This window comes from Stenella coeruleoalba (assembly GCF_951394435.1).
Source record: "Stenella coeruleoalba genome assembly, chromosome: 11".
Classification (NCBI taxonomy): domain Eukaryota; kingdom Metazoa; phylum Chordata; class Mammalia; order Artiodactyla; family Delphinidae; genus Stenella; species Stenella coeruleoalba.
In genome coordinates, this window is record NC_137157.1 from 28,629,514 (window position 1) to 28,646,806 (window position 17,293).

Sequence of the window (17,293 nt, forward strand, 5' to 3'; positions counted from 1 at the left end):
TGATGTATTATTCTTTTAATATATTGTTGGATTCAATTTGCTAACATTTTATTAGGAATTTTTGTATCCTTCTTCCTGAGAGATATTAGTCTGTAGTTTTCTTTTCCTATAATAACTTTGCCTGATTTTGATATTAGAATAATACTTGCCCCATAAATGAGTTGGAAAGATTTTCCTCTGCAATTTTCTGGCAGAATATGCATAGATTTGTATTTTTTCTTTCTTACATGTTTGGTGGACTTAGTGAAGTTAACATATTTTTGGAAAATTTTAACTTGATATTCAATTTCCTCAATAAATATAGGACTATTCAGATTATCTGAGAAGACCCAAATTACTCTTTGATACTGTTTAACTGATAGTCTTGCTTCTGAAGAAAATTGGACAAAAAGAATTCTCTAGCATTAGAGACTTGTAAAAATTAGAGGAAAAAGAAGGTAAGAAAAATAGAATAAAACCAATTGCAAAAGAAGTTTTTAAAATTCATGTGAATTTTGACAGTGGGAAAAAAAGTATGTCAAGGGGTTTTCTTAATCTAAATACATCTAAGTTTGTAAGGTTTGTTCTTATCAGATATCATTAATTTATATATGCCATATAAAGTTTATGGAGATGGATAGGTCATGATTAGTAATACATAATATTTCATATTAGTACTGATATAATCAAGATAATGTAAATGTCAAGAAATAAAACTCCTTTATTCATGCATTTATTCACAAACTCACTTATATATTCATTGATTCAGTATCTTAACACATTCATGAACTTATTTATTCCCAAATGTCAATTACTGAAGATCTTTTATGTGCCAGACACTATTTGAGGCCCTGGAAATTTAGCTGTGAACCATAAAGACCAGCATAAGAAAACAAATAGGAAAACTTCTGATGACCATAAATACTGTAATAAAAATAAGGCCAAATGATGCAAAAGAGAATGATCCAGGGGCTGCTCTAGATTGGGGGATCAGAAGGGTATTAATAAGGAGATGGAATTCAAGCTGACCTCTCAATGACAAAAAGGAACTTGTCACGAACGTATTTAGAGGACAAATAATTCATGCAAAGGAAACAACTCATGAATAAAAGAACATGACGGAATGAGCTGGGCCAATCTGAGGATCTCTGAGTCCAGTAGAGCTGGAGGAGACTGAGGGAGATGCAGACAGTGGGAGCTAAAGAGAAGTGGAGAAGATCTACATAAAAGGCACTTTAGGCCAAAGTGTAGTGTAATTTAGTTAGGAGAAATGGGAATTTCATGGACAGCAACAAGCAGAAAAGTGACATATGACTTACACTTTTAAAAGGTCGTCCAGACGCTATGTGGAGAATAGACTGGGGCAAGAGTAGAAATGAGGAGATCAGATGAAAGATGATGGTAGCTTGAACCAGGGTAATGGTAACAGATATGGAAATAAGTGAATAGATATGTGTTACACTTTGGACATAGACACAACATGCTGCTGGACTGGATTAAGGAGTTGGAGAATATTTCCCTCCAGCTGACTTGCACATTTTTGGCCTTAGTGGCACATGTGGTGTTATCATTTCCTCAGATAGAAGGTACTGAATAAGAAGATTTGAAGGAATACAAATTAATAGGTTTTTTGGGATATCTTAAGTTTGAGGTATCTAGTGGATATTCCAGTGGAAATGTCAAATAGGCATTTGAATTACATAAATTCAGAGTTTAGGGTGATGTCACTCACTCATTCACTCATTACACAAAAACTTACCAAGAGACTATTATATGTGAGGTAACTGTGACAGCAATGGGGATGTTAATATAAGGAAGAAGTAAGGTCATCTCTTCAAAAAAATTCACCTTCTAGAAAGGGAGACAGGCATATAAATGCATAATTACTATACAGTGGGGTGATATAATAAAGGAAGGAACAGATCACTTTAAATATCAGCTGATGGCAAATCATTTCTGCTTGAGGGAATTGATAAAGGAGCTGCTAAAACTTTGAAGTTGATAGTATTTTACTTTTAGTGCAGAAATGATGCCAAATTACTAGAGTAAAATTTCTGAAAATACTCTTGTAAATGTGTATGAGATCTTTGAAAGTTAAGCTGAATATCTTCAGAAAGAAACCATAGCTCTCATACACATTTACAAGAGTATTTTCAGAAATTTTACAGACAAATAGAAGAATCAATGCACCACATGCACTGAAAGTAGAGCATTTCTCACGTATTGCATGTGGTCCAGTTAGTTTTATCACCTTTTTTGGATAACGTATTATCCAATGAGTAATTCAATGGGCATCAATTTCCTTTCCATCTTCTTTAATATTGTCTAGGCAAGTGAGAATTTGTCAAGGTATATTTAAAAAATAGCAATAAGTGCCCACATCCTCCAGGCAGTTTCCTGGCAACACTTATATAGCAAATCTTATTTTCAAATGCTTGCTGCTGCTATCACGTACTCTACTTAATTAAGGACTTTGTGGACTTCTTGTCCTACTTCTGTCTGTTTCTGCTTCACATATAGCCTTGAAAGCAGCAAGCAAATTGCTTGAAACCAAAAGTTCAATTCCTTCTTGCACCCTCCTGGAAACTGTGAGTGTGGGGCAAGAGATGGGTGATTAGGTAGATAATTTGCCTCAGTCAGACAGGTTATGTATTCCCAGCAGAGTTAAGAAATAAGAATGCTCTAAATGGAGGAAGCAGTTTTCCTGTCAGTTTTCAGGTCCCTCTTCAGGTGTGTAGTGCAAGGCCTAAAATTAAGTCCCAATATTATGTGCTGTCTTGACATCTGGTGAAACCAGGAGGACCTCAGATAGCCTAACCACAAGCTCCCCTTCCAATTCTGCTTCTGTGAATAAGGTCTCCTAGCCAAGCAACCCTTCTTATCAAGAGGACCAACTGAAGTTTCTGGTTATGCCTGAGAAGTCAGTTTCAGTTCCCTCCCAGTCTATGGGATTATGCAAACAAGCCAATTATATCCTCCCACAGAGCCAGGGGTCACCCCACGCTCTTGGTACTACAAAGCCCACCTCCCCCAGCTGTTCACTCTGTTTCTGAGTGCAGCCTCCATGTAGCCCTGAATTGAATGCAGTGTTTTACTCCTCTGGGCTGTGAGTATACGTGACTAATAAACTGCTGTCAAGCTCATCCGTTTGATGTCAGGTGTTGTGCCTTTGGCCATCCCCATAATATTAGGGCAGGGATCTCTTCTTCATGAATGGGGTGACTAGGGGGTGGTTGAAACAAGTTGGTACTAGAATACACACAGCTTTTTGCCCTGGACAGGAACAGAACACTTTAAGAACAGGAGGGGTACACCTTCACCCCAAGAAGCGTGGGTTGATATCAGCTAATTTCCAATGTAACCAAAAGAAATAACTTGCCTTCTTTGCCAACATAAATTGTCCTGTTTTCTGAAACTTGATGTTATATATACACAGTTCTGCTTTCTTCCTGTCTCTTTGCCTTTTGATATGATCCTCTACCTGCACCAGTATCTTAATTCTCAGTTTTGCATAGATTAGTCCCTTTTCTAATTAAACTTTCTTTTCTGGGGGCCTTTCCAAGATACACAGCCTTCTCACACTGTGCTACAATGGGTGTTCAGAAGCAGGCGTTCTGTGAAAACAAATCCTTTCCATCCTCTCTTGGCCCTTGACTTCTACAATTATGATCCTTCAAGTTTTGATTGGAGTCTATTCTTTGCTCGTCAACTCCTGCCAAGTTCAGTAGTTAGGATGCTTGCATGTGGTCTCATTATTTTGTTTGGAGTATTATCCATTTTTAGATCACCAGGCAATGTTCCTTCCAAAAATGTAAAAACTCCACCACAAACGAGAGCTATTAGGGTTTCTTTCCTGCTCCTTGGATTAGCACTGTGAATTGAAGTTGACTAACATCTATTACCCACATGGGTATGTCTGCGAACATTTGACACAGTAAGTTGTGACCCACTTGCAGTTGCCTTCAGTCTCTCAGCACATACAGTTTTCAGAAATAACTGTTGATGCTATCAGCTTTGTAGCTATTTTCATATACATAGGTAGCCACTCTGTAGTCACACATGTGCACATACATACACACTCATGCATACTCCATCTTCATACATACAATAGATTACTTGTTTGTTCCCCATTCTCTCTCCTCTGCTGCAAAAATATTCCATTTCCATTTGATTCTAATGGAAAATGTTCTCCAGAGTGAAAGGGGGCACTTGGTTATCTAATAAACTGGAGCTGCAGTGATAACACATTCAGAGTTGTCAAGGAGGAGGAGATTGATTTCTGCAAATGGAATCAGATGGCAACCAAAAGTGATAGCTTCAAAACTATCTCCCCCTTCTGTTTGACATCGACCTTTTCTACATGTGCCAGCTCATTATCTGGTGGGCAAAGGGGAATTGCGACTTGACGTCATCCATGGCAGTTTTACAACGGAGAGTGGAAGGGCAGACTGTCTGGTACTGATTGACAGAGGTTTTTAGCCCACAAATGATGGCATGATATACTTATCTGGGAAGAAAAGTATTTATTTGTGGATCAAAGTTGCATTTAAATAGCTGGAGATCAAGTTGTAAATGGTGAGAAAACCTACAATATTCAATTTCAGTCTACGCTAGTATTTAAAAAAATAGGCTTGTATTAATATGACATTTCTCAGCTCATACTTTAATCTGCTCTGCAAACTGAAGACAATTTTATTTTAGTTTGAGTCTTTGGAGCACTTTGGTGTATTTCCAAGGGCAGATTAAAGACAATTCATGGGCTGTGGAATGCATCACAGTTACCCAAGTTAGGACCTGGTAATTGATACAAATGAATGAATGCATTTACTATAGAAGGGTTCTGATATCAAGCAGGGCTAATGAAATTGTTTTAAATGGATCCTTTACCTCATTTAAAAAAGAGTGTCTGTAACCCCATCAATTTACATTAAAAGGTCCTTTTGGCCTTCCAGGGAGATCCGTATATGCACTTATTTTTGATAATCAGTATATACATTTATTTTTGAGTTGTTGCTGCCCTCTGTTACACTTGTGTCTGTCACAGTGTGCTCTCAGTGTCTGGGAATTGTGCATCACATACTTTTTGCATTAACACTGGAGATAATACAGCTTTAATAGAACTGGAATCCGGTGGCACATGGAACAAACAACTCCCTGCTTCTAGGCAGAGTGCACTAATAGTACATCAAAATACACTGCAGCATAGGCATTGAGTCCACATATTCAGTTTTTTTTTTTCCCCTGGTCCCACACATTTTATTTTATTTATTTATTTTTTAACATTTATTTGAGTATAATTGCTTTACATTGTTGTGTTAGTTTCTGCTGTATAACAAAGTGAATCAGCTATATGTATACATATATCCCCATATCCCCTCCCTCTTGGGTCTCCCTCCCTATCCCACCCCTCCAGGCGGTCACAAAGCACCGAGCTGATCACCCTGTGCTATGCAGCTGCTTCACACTAGCTATCTATTTTGCATTTGGTAGTGTATATATGTCCATGCCACTCTCTCACTTCATCCCAGCTTACCCTTCCCCTTCCCCATGTCCTCAAGTGCATTCTCTACACCTGTGCCTTTATTCCTGTCCTGCCTCTAGGTTCTTCAGAACCATTTTTTTAAATATTCTATATAAATGTGTTAGCATACAGTATTTGTTTTTCTCTTTCTGACTTACTTCACTCTGTATGACAGACTCTAGGTCCACCCACCTTACTACAAATAACTCAGTTTCATTTCTTTTCATGGCTGAGTAATATTCCATTGTATATATGTGCCACATCTTCTTTATCCATTCATCTGTTGATGGACACTTAGGTTGCTTCCATGTCCTGGCTACTGTAAATAGTGTTGCAATGAACATTGTGGTACATATCTCTTTTTGAATTATGGTTTTCTCAGGGTATATGTCCAGTAGTGGGATTGCTCGGTTGTATGCTAGTTCTATTTTTAGTTTTTTAAGGAACCTTCATACTGTTCTCCATAGTGGCTGTATCAATTTATATTCCCACCAACAGTGCAAGAGGGTTCCCTTTTTTCCACACCCTCTCCAGCATTTATCATTTACAGATTTTTTGATGATGGCCATTCTGACTGCTGTGAGGTGATACCTCATTGGAAATAAACACAGAGTAATTCTTTTGTCATCTTGATGTAAATTTTACTTACCTTTTAAATCATAGCTCACATCCTCCCTTCAGTTCTCAACCATTCTCCGACTTCTATGCCCCACTTCCATGATCCTTACTCTCAACAGATAACTTTGCCCCTATGGTATGAAAAAGATAAAGGCCATCCATAATTAGTAGAAATCCTCACAAATTATCTCCTCTCTCTCTCTCAACAAAAACTTCTTGAAGAGGGGTTCATATCAATTCCACTTCCTCATCCTCTGCTTGTTCTTCACCTATTGCAATTCAGCTTTTAGCCACACTGTTCTATTAAAATAGGCTCCCAATACAATCAAGGAGGACTTTCTAACTGGTAAATGAAATCACTGTATTCCTGCCTCTCTCCACACGATCTCTGTGACATTTGGCGTTACAGTTCTATCTTCCTTTCCCTTCCTCTTCTTCCTTCTCATCCACAATACAATTTTCCCTTGCTTTAACTTCTTAAAATGCAGACTGTTCCATTTCTGATTGCCCCAGGGGCTCCTTTGCCTATGCTTGCTTGGAGTAGAGGTGAGGGAGGCTTATGCTTGGTTTTAGGTATTCTCAGAGTCACATGGCACCTGGGGCTGAAGGGCTCACCCCTACCCCCTTAACACTGATTGCCTCCTCTGCTTTGCTTTCTGTCATGCCTGGTATGCCCTCTGTGACCATTTCAACTCCAATTTGGTAGCCAGGCTTGGGGATAGAAAGTGTTTATGTCATTACTTGGTATACAGTAAGTGCTTAATTAAAGCCAGATAATTATGGATGGATTTAAGTGATTTAATATAAATATTTTAATATTTTTTATAATTTGCATTTGCCATTAATTCTCAATAATGCTTCCTCCTCTTTAAAATAATTTAATTTATAAACAAATTAAAATTATCCATGAATTATCCTATGTCACTACTTTCTTCATTCCTCTATATTAATCATTTATTTTATTAAACTTGGATCAATAGTTCTTTATATATATCATCAGAGTTCCAGTAAAGCCTTTTGATAATTTCCTGTATAATTAAAAAAATACATTTCACAGAGCAGGAATCGTAGAAGAATTTTAAGGTAAAGTTAAAGGTATTTCTGAAATAAAATGGAAGTTATACATTTGCTTTGGATGAGCATTTAGTTGGACTAAAATTAGCAATTAACAACAGAAATCACCACGCAAAGCATTTTGGGCTTTAGTTTTTATCTTCAAGTTAGGATCTACCACCAAAGCCTTTGAAAAGACTGCTAATAGGCCAAACGATGTGTTATAACCTCTGGCTGGTGTAAAGAGGTGATGAACATGAAAAAAAAATAGAGAAATGGGGCAGTGAGGTTTAGTAGAAAAATATAGAGGGCCTAGATTCAAGTTATATCTCCAGCACTCATAGCTCTGTGATAACTCAAACTCTCTAAATGGGACCCTCCACGTTGGGAAGAATTCCACCTACCTATTTGTCTTCTAGTGCTGGAAATTTCTTCATGCATGGTAACTGCTATATACAATGTAAAGGATTATTTAGACTATCTTGCACCCAATAAATGTGTATTATCAGTTGGCTAAATTGAATTGTCTTTTTCCTAAAAGACAGTACTTTCATGGACCAGGCAGATCAATCCCATGCTGCCTGAGGCAAATCATTTTTATCATAGTAACTGTTATTTTTACATCCCCAAATTTTACTTTGTTCATCTATAAAAAGGAATCATTAATAACACTTGTTTCATGGGAGAGTTGTAAGGATTCATTGAGATGATACACGTAACTGGTTGGCAAATAGTGAGCAGTCGCCATCTCTGCCTACCTTTCTAGTCTTATTTTTAATAATCGTTTCTCATGTACCTTAAGAACTCTTCATATTGCCCTGTGTTCATGTTCTGAAATGCCATCTTCTCTCACCTCTGCTAGGAACACTGTTCTTCCATCCTCCTTTCTACCCACATTCTTCCCATAAAAAAAATGTACCTCTGTAAAGACAATTCACTTCTCCTTCTGGTGCTTGTCACTTCTGACCACCAGGCACGTTTTGAATCAATCTCTAGAATAATAGCCTCCATTCCAAAATAACACCTCACTGTGTGAACAGTATTTTCACTATGGCTTTAAAAATGATAGGCAAGGTAGAACATCAAGCAACATCTGCCGCTGCTTCCTCCCCCAGCCCCTACCATTCTAGGACATTTTTTTATAATGCTAATCTTTGAAAAATACATAGAAGAGTGCTGTTAGAAAAGAGTGATATTTTAAAATCATGGCTAGACGTACACGACTACAAAAATCCTAGGAAAGCAAAACTACAGAAAAATGGAAGTCTATTACCATGCGAAACATTCAACTTTAAATTACTTTTTTATTTTTACCATATTAATCATTTTTGAAGTGTACAGTTCAATAGTGTTGAGTACATCCGTATTGCTGTGCAACCAACCTTCAAAACTCTTTTCACCTTGCAAAACTAAATCTCTGTACCCATTAAACAACAATTTCCCATTTCACTCTCCCCCCATCCCCTGGCCAACCACCATTCTAGTTTCTGTCCTTATAAATTTGACTATTCCAGGTACCCTGGATAAGTGGAATTATCAATATTTCTCTTTTTGTGACTGACATTCCATTTAGCATAGTGTCCTCAAGTTTCATTCATGTTGTAGCATGTATCTGAATTTCCTTCCTTTCTAAGGCTGAATAACATTCCATTTTGTTTATCTATTTATCTGTTATTCAACTTAGGTTTTTTACATCTTTTGTCCATTGCGAATAATGTTGATAAAAACATGGGTATACAAATGTCTCTTTGAGACCCTACTTTCAATTCCTTTGGGTGTATAACCAGAAGTGGAATTGCTATATCACATAGTAACTTTTTTTTTTTCTTTTTTCTTTTTTTGCGGTACGCGGGCCTCTCACTGTTGTGGCCTCTCCCGTTGTGGAGCACAGGCTCCGGATGCGCAGGCTCAGCAGCCATGGCTCATGGGCCCAGCCGCTCCGCGGCACGTGGGATCTTCCTGGACCGGGGCACGAACCCGTGTCCCCTGCATTGGCAGGCAGACTCCTAACCACTGCGCCACCAGGGAAGCCGAGTAACTTATTTTTAATCTTTTGAAGAAACACCATATTGTTTTCACAGCATCTACACCATGTTACATTTCCACCAACGCTGAATGAGGGTTCCAATTTCTCCACATCCTCACCAGCACTTGATGTTTGTTTTGTTTGTTTTTATAGTATCCAGCCTAATGGAAGTGCTTCACTACCCTTTTTGGGGTCTGCCATTGATCCTTTTTGTAGAATCTTTCTTCTAACACTGGCTCCCTAGCCACAAAGAGCAGATCCAAAAACACAAAGAGCCACAAAGAGCAGATCCTTGTGCTGGTGCAAGTTTCTAGGCCTCAAAAAAGCAGAGATTAGCAGATGTCTTTGACTTTTTGGCTACCAAACTCAAATTTCCAGATACATACGTTGCCTCCTCAGGATTTTTGTTCTGTCTTAATTTGGGTTTACACTAAGTTAATCCCTTAGACTCAAGACTGTTCAATTTTCCTGCCATTTGTAAAACACTGATTACCTCTTCAGGCAGAATTAATGTACCCTTTAACTTTTTTCCCAAGACTTTCTATACATTGCTTAAGTTGATACATTACAGTAAAATTATTTGCTTATGTATTTTCTCTGGAGCAGACCCAACAGACCCCACTTTGTTTTGACTAAAAGAACTTTTTCTTTTGAATAGCCTATAACCAGCTAAAAACCTATATTCCACAGACTCTTACAGCCAAGGCTACCCACATGACACAGTTCTGATTAAGAGAATAACTGGAACATTGTTGGTTATTTCTGAATAAGTTTTATTTTCCTAATGTAGGTATAACTTGTTTTCCTAATGTAGGTATAACTTCCTTCTTTATAACTGGAATACAGATGAGAGGATAGACATGGAGCAGCCATTTTGGAGGTCTGTGGCAACCATGAAAATAAAAGCCATATGTGAAGGATGATGAAACAAAAACATAAAAAGAAGCTATAATGATGTAATGGAACTTCCGGTACCATGCTTAGCTGTGTACTATGGATTTTTAAAAAATATGATAAAATATCAACCTGTTTGGTAAAGCCACTGTTTCCCAGTATTTTTTTCACATAACAAAATATATAGAAAATGATGATATTTGATACTTACAAGGAAAAGGCAACTCATAGACAAAGTTGAATATTCAGAATGCTCTTTTTGCTCTCAAGTAGAAGTACCTTATCTTGTCACACCTATAACACATCGGCAAAACAATAATGTACTGTGTAGCACGCCTGTTGGGAATCTCTGACTAAACCACAACAGTCATATTGTTTTTTCAAGGAGCTGAACATAATTTCTTACTAATAGAGTTTCTCTAGCTAGACAATGAGATTGAGAGTAAAACTATGCATTATTTATCTTGTTTCTCTCTTACCCAGTATGCTGCTAGAAATACAGTAATTACTCAACAAATATTTATTGAATAAATGAAAAGAAAAAATAATTCATTATTTCAGACTGACTGGTTTTCTCATAGTTCTGGATTGTGCTCCTTTCTGACTAAAAGGCGTTATTCATTTTCTCCCTGCCTGGAAAAACTTCCTAATTCCTCTCCATGTACCCAAATCCTATTCATTCTTCAAAGTTCTTCTTAACTCTCATCTCTTCCATAAAACTCTTCTTAACATTTTGGGTCAGATCATACCATTTTATTCCTTTCTCTGTACTTCTATAATTCATGCTGAAAGAAAGGTTCACTGTGGCCTTAAAAATACAGGTGTCCTCCAACTAATGACCCAGCTTTTCCAGGTCATATGCTAGCCATATTTCCTAATGACAGAAGGCTGTACTTTGGATATTCCTTTTCTAAAAACATATTTCATTCCATGAAAATACAAACAATTGATGACAAAATAAAAAATTAATCAAGCAAACAATAAAAAAAATAAGAATTACATTTTAAATGTTCTCCTTGGGGCAATGCTTTGTCTGAGATAAATCAGCTGCAGTTTCCTAAAGTATGAATCCAGTAAAGTTGGGATAAGCACACTAAATTAGTCAGAATCTCCCTAGGTTAAACACTGAGATTTTTCAGCTCTTAGAACTGCATTTAGAGATATTATCATCTGTCCCAAAATTTCTACTGAAAATTTGATACAAGGTAGGCTTATAAAGGTCTTTGGATGGTAAACTAGAGCTGGGCCTTTTATTTCCTGCAACAATTCTCTCCTGTCTAATTCATCACATTCAATACTGTGGAGAAAACTCACTTTTCTGGACATAATTAGATGCTTTTGGATCAATGCTTAGAGCTTCCCCTTGAGCGCTAGGAATTCACTAGTATTCCTCTTGCTACAATCAAATTATTCTTTCCTCACTCTAAAATATCTTTTATTTTTCACTTTTCCTGTTTTTCAGTATTTTGGAGAGATAATATTTTACCAGAATTTTTGCTCAGGTGTGTTTGATTGTACATTCATATCATCAAAAGTTATTGCATTTATATCCATGTATTTAGTGAACTGGATACTGTTTAAACAGTCTGGTGTATCACCCTCCTACTGCTTTCTTTTAGCTGGCTTTGAAGAATTACTCAGGCCTCAGTTTGAGTCTACCATGAGGAACACTGCCATCTAACATAGTACCTTTTTAGTATATCCAAAAGGGTACTATAATATTTTTGAATTTGATATATTTAATGTTTCTAGAATTTGCAGCCTATTAAGACCTTTATTCTTTGTTGGAGTATCATTTGTAGGTAACCCCTTTAAAATCTCTACTGATAAATACAGCAGGACTGGTTGAGATGTTGAAGAAGGGGCAAAGACTGAGAAATGTACACTAGCCTTAGACCAAAATTTTCTACTGTAGCTCTTAAAATTTTTGTGACTTTGGACAATAACTAAGTCACTATAAGTCTTTGCTTTCTCATCTGGAAAATGAAGCTGGTTCTAAACTTACCTACCACACAGAGTTGTTATAAAAATTCATTAACATATACAACATGCTTTGTAAATTGAAAACTTTATTGTGAAAATCCAACTACATATGTTAGTATCCAGTATTCACACATTGACCCACATTCTCCCTATGAAAGGGAATAGTGTTTTTCATATTGTAGGGCTATTTCACTATTTTGAATTGTATTAATGTTCTTAATCATTTGGTTAATGTATCCCTTGGATATTTCTGGGTTGGTTTACTCTCAGTTTGCTACCAAACTGAAATATTACTGTACTGTACTCTGTTCTCATGGAGGGAAGAAATGCTTACCTTCTTGCTTAAAGTGATTTAAATCTGAAATAATGGGCTTTATACCTTCAAATTTTTTATATTCCTTGATAACTGGATGGGTAATAGATGTTCTAAATTTGTTGAGCATTAAACACTCATGGCTTATAAACAGACTTTATTTGGGGTTGTACTCTTTGCTTATCTTTTGGGTTTTCATATCAGATACCTTTCAGTCTTGAAGAAGCAGTTACAATAAAATATCTTAGAGGGAATTCCCTGGCAGTCCACTGGTTAGGGGTCCATGCTTCCACTGCAGGGGGCATGGGTTTGATCCCTGGTCAGGGACTAAGATCCCACACACCACGTGGTACAGCCAGAAATAAAATAAAATAAAATATCTTAGAACTGAGCAGTCACTTATCACTGGTTAGAGATAATCCGTGGCCCTGTACAATGTGCCCATGGCCGGTTCTGGTAGTTTATTTTGAAAGGTTCGTTCACAGTACCAAAGAAGCCCTTTTAACAGGAAGCTCATAGGGCCTGTTTACCAGGTAATTCTGCCACATGCATTCAACTTGCAACTGTTTTTAAATTCAGAGCATAAGGCCTTCTGCAGGTATGGCTTTCAGTAGGTTGTAAAGTGTTTAAACAGATGGGACATTGTTATTAGCGTGGATAATATATTTTCATCATATTAGCGTTGAAAGTGATTTTCCAGATAATGGCTTAGACAAATGTTTGTAGAATCTGTCTAGTTAATTCACCAAAAATGCAGCCTGGCTTTCAGGAGCAATTCTACTTTTATTGAATGTTTTTGATTAAACATTTAACTCCAGTGAGTTTCTTACCACATTGTTAAAGAAACTCTATTGCTTTGTTTTCTTCTTGGAGTCATTGTTATTGTATTATTTAACCTAATAGTGACTTCTGACTAATCCAGAAACCCATTTTAAGCTAAATAGCTACACATTTTACTATATATTAAGTGATTTATTTAAAAAATAATCTCAACAAAGGTCTTTTTATATTTCCATAGGTATCATGGAGTACAGGGCAAAGTGTTGTTTGAACTTACTAGATGAGATAATGTAGCGGGGGTCCAAACCTGATGAATTGTGCACTCTTCAACCTAAGAGTTAGCCACAGAATAGCTATGTCATCTATTTATTCCATCAGCAAATTAAGTGTATCATACGTAGCAGTCACTGGGCTAGGTGCTGGGGACACAAAAGATAAAAAAGAGTATCTTGTCTTTGTGAAGACAAGGAAATGACTGACATTTAAAAATTACATTTGCAACTTGTAATTAGGGCTCCGTGGGGACTTAATACTTATGAGCTGAGTGGCTGAGTTACATAAATTGTTCTGTCTCAGCCCCAATTTCCCCATTAGGATGGAGGATATTAACCATATAGGCTTCCAGAGTTGCTGGAAGAGTTAAATGGGATATGGCTGGCCTGGTATAAATGGAAGTTGTATAGAGTGGGGAAAAAAAATAACGAAGATTTGAATAACTTAGAGTTCACAATATTTACATACCATTTATGTCCTTCCCTAAATTTCTCAGCTGATAAATATTCTAGCAACTATTTCAGTATTGCTTTGATTAGTTTTGAGGTTCTTTGAGTCTCTAAATTGCCAAGTTCCTGGTTATTGTTATAACCTATGTGAGACATAGAGAAGCCCTGATAGCAGCTCTTGGTTTGGCTGACTGACATTTTCTTTGTTTTTGGTTTCCTGACTCAGTTATAAAACCTATATCACCAATGCTAACACCCCTCCACCAACAAATAAAAAATTACTCATGGGCTTCCCTGGTGGCGCAGTGGTTGAGAGTCCGCCTGCCGATGCAGGGGACACGGGTTCGTGCCCCGGTCCGGGAGGATCCCACATGCCGCGGAGCGGCTAGGCCCGTGAGCCATGGCCGCTGAGCCTGCGCGTCTGGAGCCTGTGCTCCGCAACGGGAGAGGCCACAACAGTGAGAGGCCCGCGTACCGCAAAAAATAAAAAAAAATAAAAAAAATAATAAAAATAGCTGTGTTGGTTTCCTATTGCTGCTGTGATAAACTACCACAAATTTAGTGGCTTAAAGTACACCAATTGATTCACTTAGAGTTCTGGAGGACGGAAGTCTAAAATGGATCAGCAGAGATGCATTCCTTCTGGAGGCTCTGGGGCAAATCCAGTTCCTTGCCTTTTCTAGCTTCTAGAGGCTGCCCACATTCCTTGGCTCATGGCTCCACATCACTCCAACCTCTGCTTCTGTTGTCACCTTGCTTCTCTGATTCTGACTCTACTGCCTCCCTATTACAAGGCCCCTGTAGTTACAATGAACTCACTGGCATAACCCAAGATATTCTCACATCTAAAGTTTCTTAATCACATCCACAAAGCTCCTTTTGCCACGTAAAGTAACATATTCACAGCTTCCAGGGATTAAGCCAGGGGCATCTTTGGGAAGCTATTATTTTTACCTACCACAAAGTATAAGAGATGAAAAGAAATCTAAAACATATTTTATTTTTCGGGAATTAGCTGAGATGGCAGAAAATAGACAAAGAACAGGTGATGAAGAAATGTGACACTCTCTTTCAATGGACATAATAAATTCTGTTAGGGCTAATTGAGGGAAAAGCCAGACAGTGGTGTGAATTATATAGTTTTGTTCATCAAAGCAGTATATTGGCATTGACTAACAAAGAATAACTAGGACTAAGCTAATTGAAAATGACCTAGTAGACATTGTTAAGAAATTTGTTTGTTAAGAAATTTGTTTGGGGGAACAGATAGGAAGAGTTAGAAATTAGCATATGGATTCATCATGAAATAATCATAGTTTGTTATTTTTTATGGTAGTCTAGAGATCAAAGAAGTTTCTTGGATATTATTTTCCTTTTAATACTGTGAGCACCCTTATAAGGTGTATGTGTTTTGAACCCTATATTTCTGATGAAGCATTGAGGCTCAGATATATTAAATAGCTAGCTCAGGGTTCCAGACTGGAATGCTAGGTGAGGGACTAACTGGCAAAGATCGAATCTGTGAACTCTGATGACTCAGTGTACCTGAAATCCATTAGATCCCAAAAGTACCTGAAATTTCCCTCTCAAGTCTTGTTTACACTATGAATTCCCCTTGATGTGCTAAATGATCACAGTTTAAGACTACAGAAAGTTCTCTCAGTTAACAAATAACACCCTTTTTTCTTATTTTCTTATTTCTAATATCACTGTTAATGCAATTCATCACATCCCTGAGGTGAGCTACTACCGCATTCAATAGTACACTCTTTATCTTACCTTCTTTCACAACCACCAGCAAAACTAAATGCTGTCTTTTATTTTCTGAACCATTTCTAATAAAGGACCAAGCATTTTTACCAACTCTCAAAGATGACCTACCTACAATTGTTTTCACAAATTATTAATCCCTGCTTAGTAATGAACCACTTGCAGCTGGTAAACATTGGAGCACGCTTACTAGAACCTGCCCATGTGAGAAGCAACAAGCAAATTAAACCTGCATCTGCCTTTGTGACTCTCAACGTGAGACTCACAGCAGATATGCCATGCCTTCCAGTTGGGCTCCTACTGCAGCTCCTCTGGAGGACAGATACCTATGTTTTACTGCTTCTTGTTCCATGAAATTCATTTCGTGTTGACTAGAGAGCCAACATTTTAAGTCAGACAAACACAAGCATACTCGTATAATTTGGTGCAAAATCTGTCCTCAGTTTTAACTAATCTGGAGGATAACAATTTATCCCTTTGAACTACCCCCAAAGGATCCCAAAGTGACATTCCATCATTCTAAATTTATTCTCTAAATGCAGGCAATTACCATCCAGATGTTTTCCTGGGGTGAAAGAAAATCTTGATTTTTATGTAAAGGCAAGAGATACTATTTATTTAAAGATATATAAACAACAACAAAAATGTGCCAAATAACTCTCTGGGCTCTCCAGCTTTACAGATCCCATGATTCAAATTTGTGCCTCAGCAAAATACATCACAGTATATTACAGGTCATCAGTTTCATTGTCACTTGGTCCACCTGTGCATTTTCCAAGCATCTTCTGAATTGATTTACTTAGCTAACTTCACATGTATTCATCATCAGGACCACAAATGGCTTACAGTGAACTGAATAAGGTCAAGAAACCTTTAGTCTAGCCTCTGTGTGAATTACCAGAGGATCTTCCTACTGCAATTAATGAAGTGCCAATCAGGGAGACTCCTTATATACTCAATTTCTGTACACACCTCACCCTTCACTACTTCCACAGTCATTATGCTTTCATCTTCTCACATCTAGCCTAGACAGCTGTTACATCTACTTTAAAATATTTTTTTCCTTAACAAACTCCTTGTTTTATGTTATTGTCCAGTGAGGCTTACAGACTAGAAGAAAAAAGCCAACAAAACAAAACAGCAGGTACTCTATCATTTTGAAAGGTTCCAATTGCATAAGCCTTTATGACACAGACTTCTGCTATATTTTGTATCAGCAGCTTGTCACATGGGTCCCAGTTCATAGTATGGGTCATTATTTTCCAAATTGAATTTGCTTATCTGCTCTTCCCTTTATGGGTAACACTACCTAGGACACCAAGCTCACACTACTTTTAAGAGTGCTCTTTTGAAATCTTTTTCTCTCCATTTTTGAACACTGCACTGGAATTAATAATATAACATATGTATCTGGTAAAATGGCTCATTTTAATCAGGCTCTTCTGTTCCTGTGGTGTCTCAGACTTAAGGAAAAAACTTTGACTTTTGATTATTTTCTTCTATTTCATTTTTCAAACTCTCATTTTACCTAGTTCTGCCATAAAGCAATTTTTTGAAAAAGCACTGCTTTCTGGTTTCTCGATCAGTTAAAAAACCTGTGGTCTGAGATCCTCCTTCCTACTCAGCCCCACACT

At 37.3% G+C, this 17,293-nt stretch overlaps 1 long non-coding RNA gene across 1 annotated transcript in view; it reads right to left on the reverse strand.

The window, feature by feature from the left end:
- Positions 1–17,293, reverse strand: part of LOC307194574 — a 226,744-nt gene that overhangs the window by 30,278 nt on the left and 179,173 nt on the right. Inside the window, exon 2 of the long non-coding RNA XR_013830580.1 lies at positions 6,150–6,249. This is a non-coding gene — a long non-coding RNA (uncharacterized lncRNA). The remainder of the gene's footprint in view (positions 1–6,149; positions 6,250–17,293) is intronic.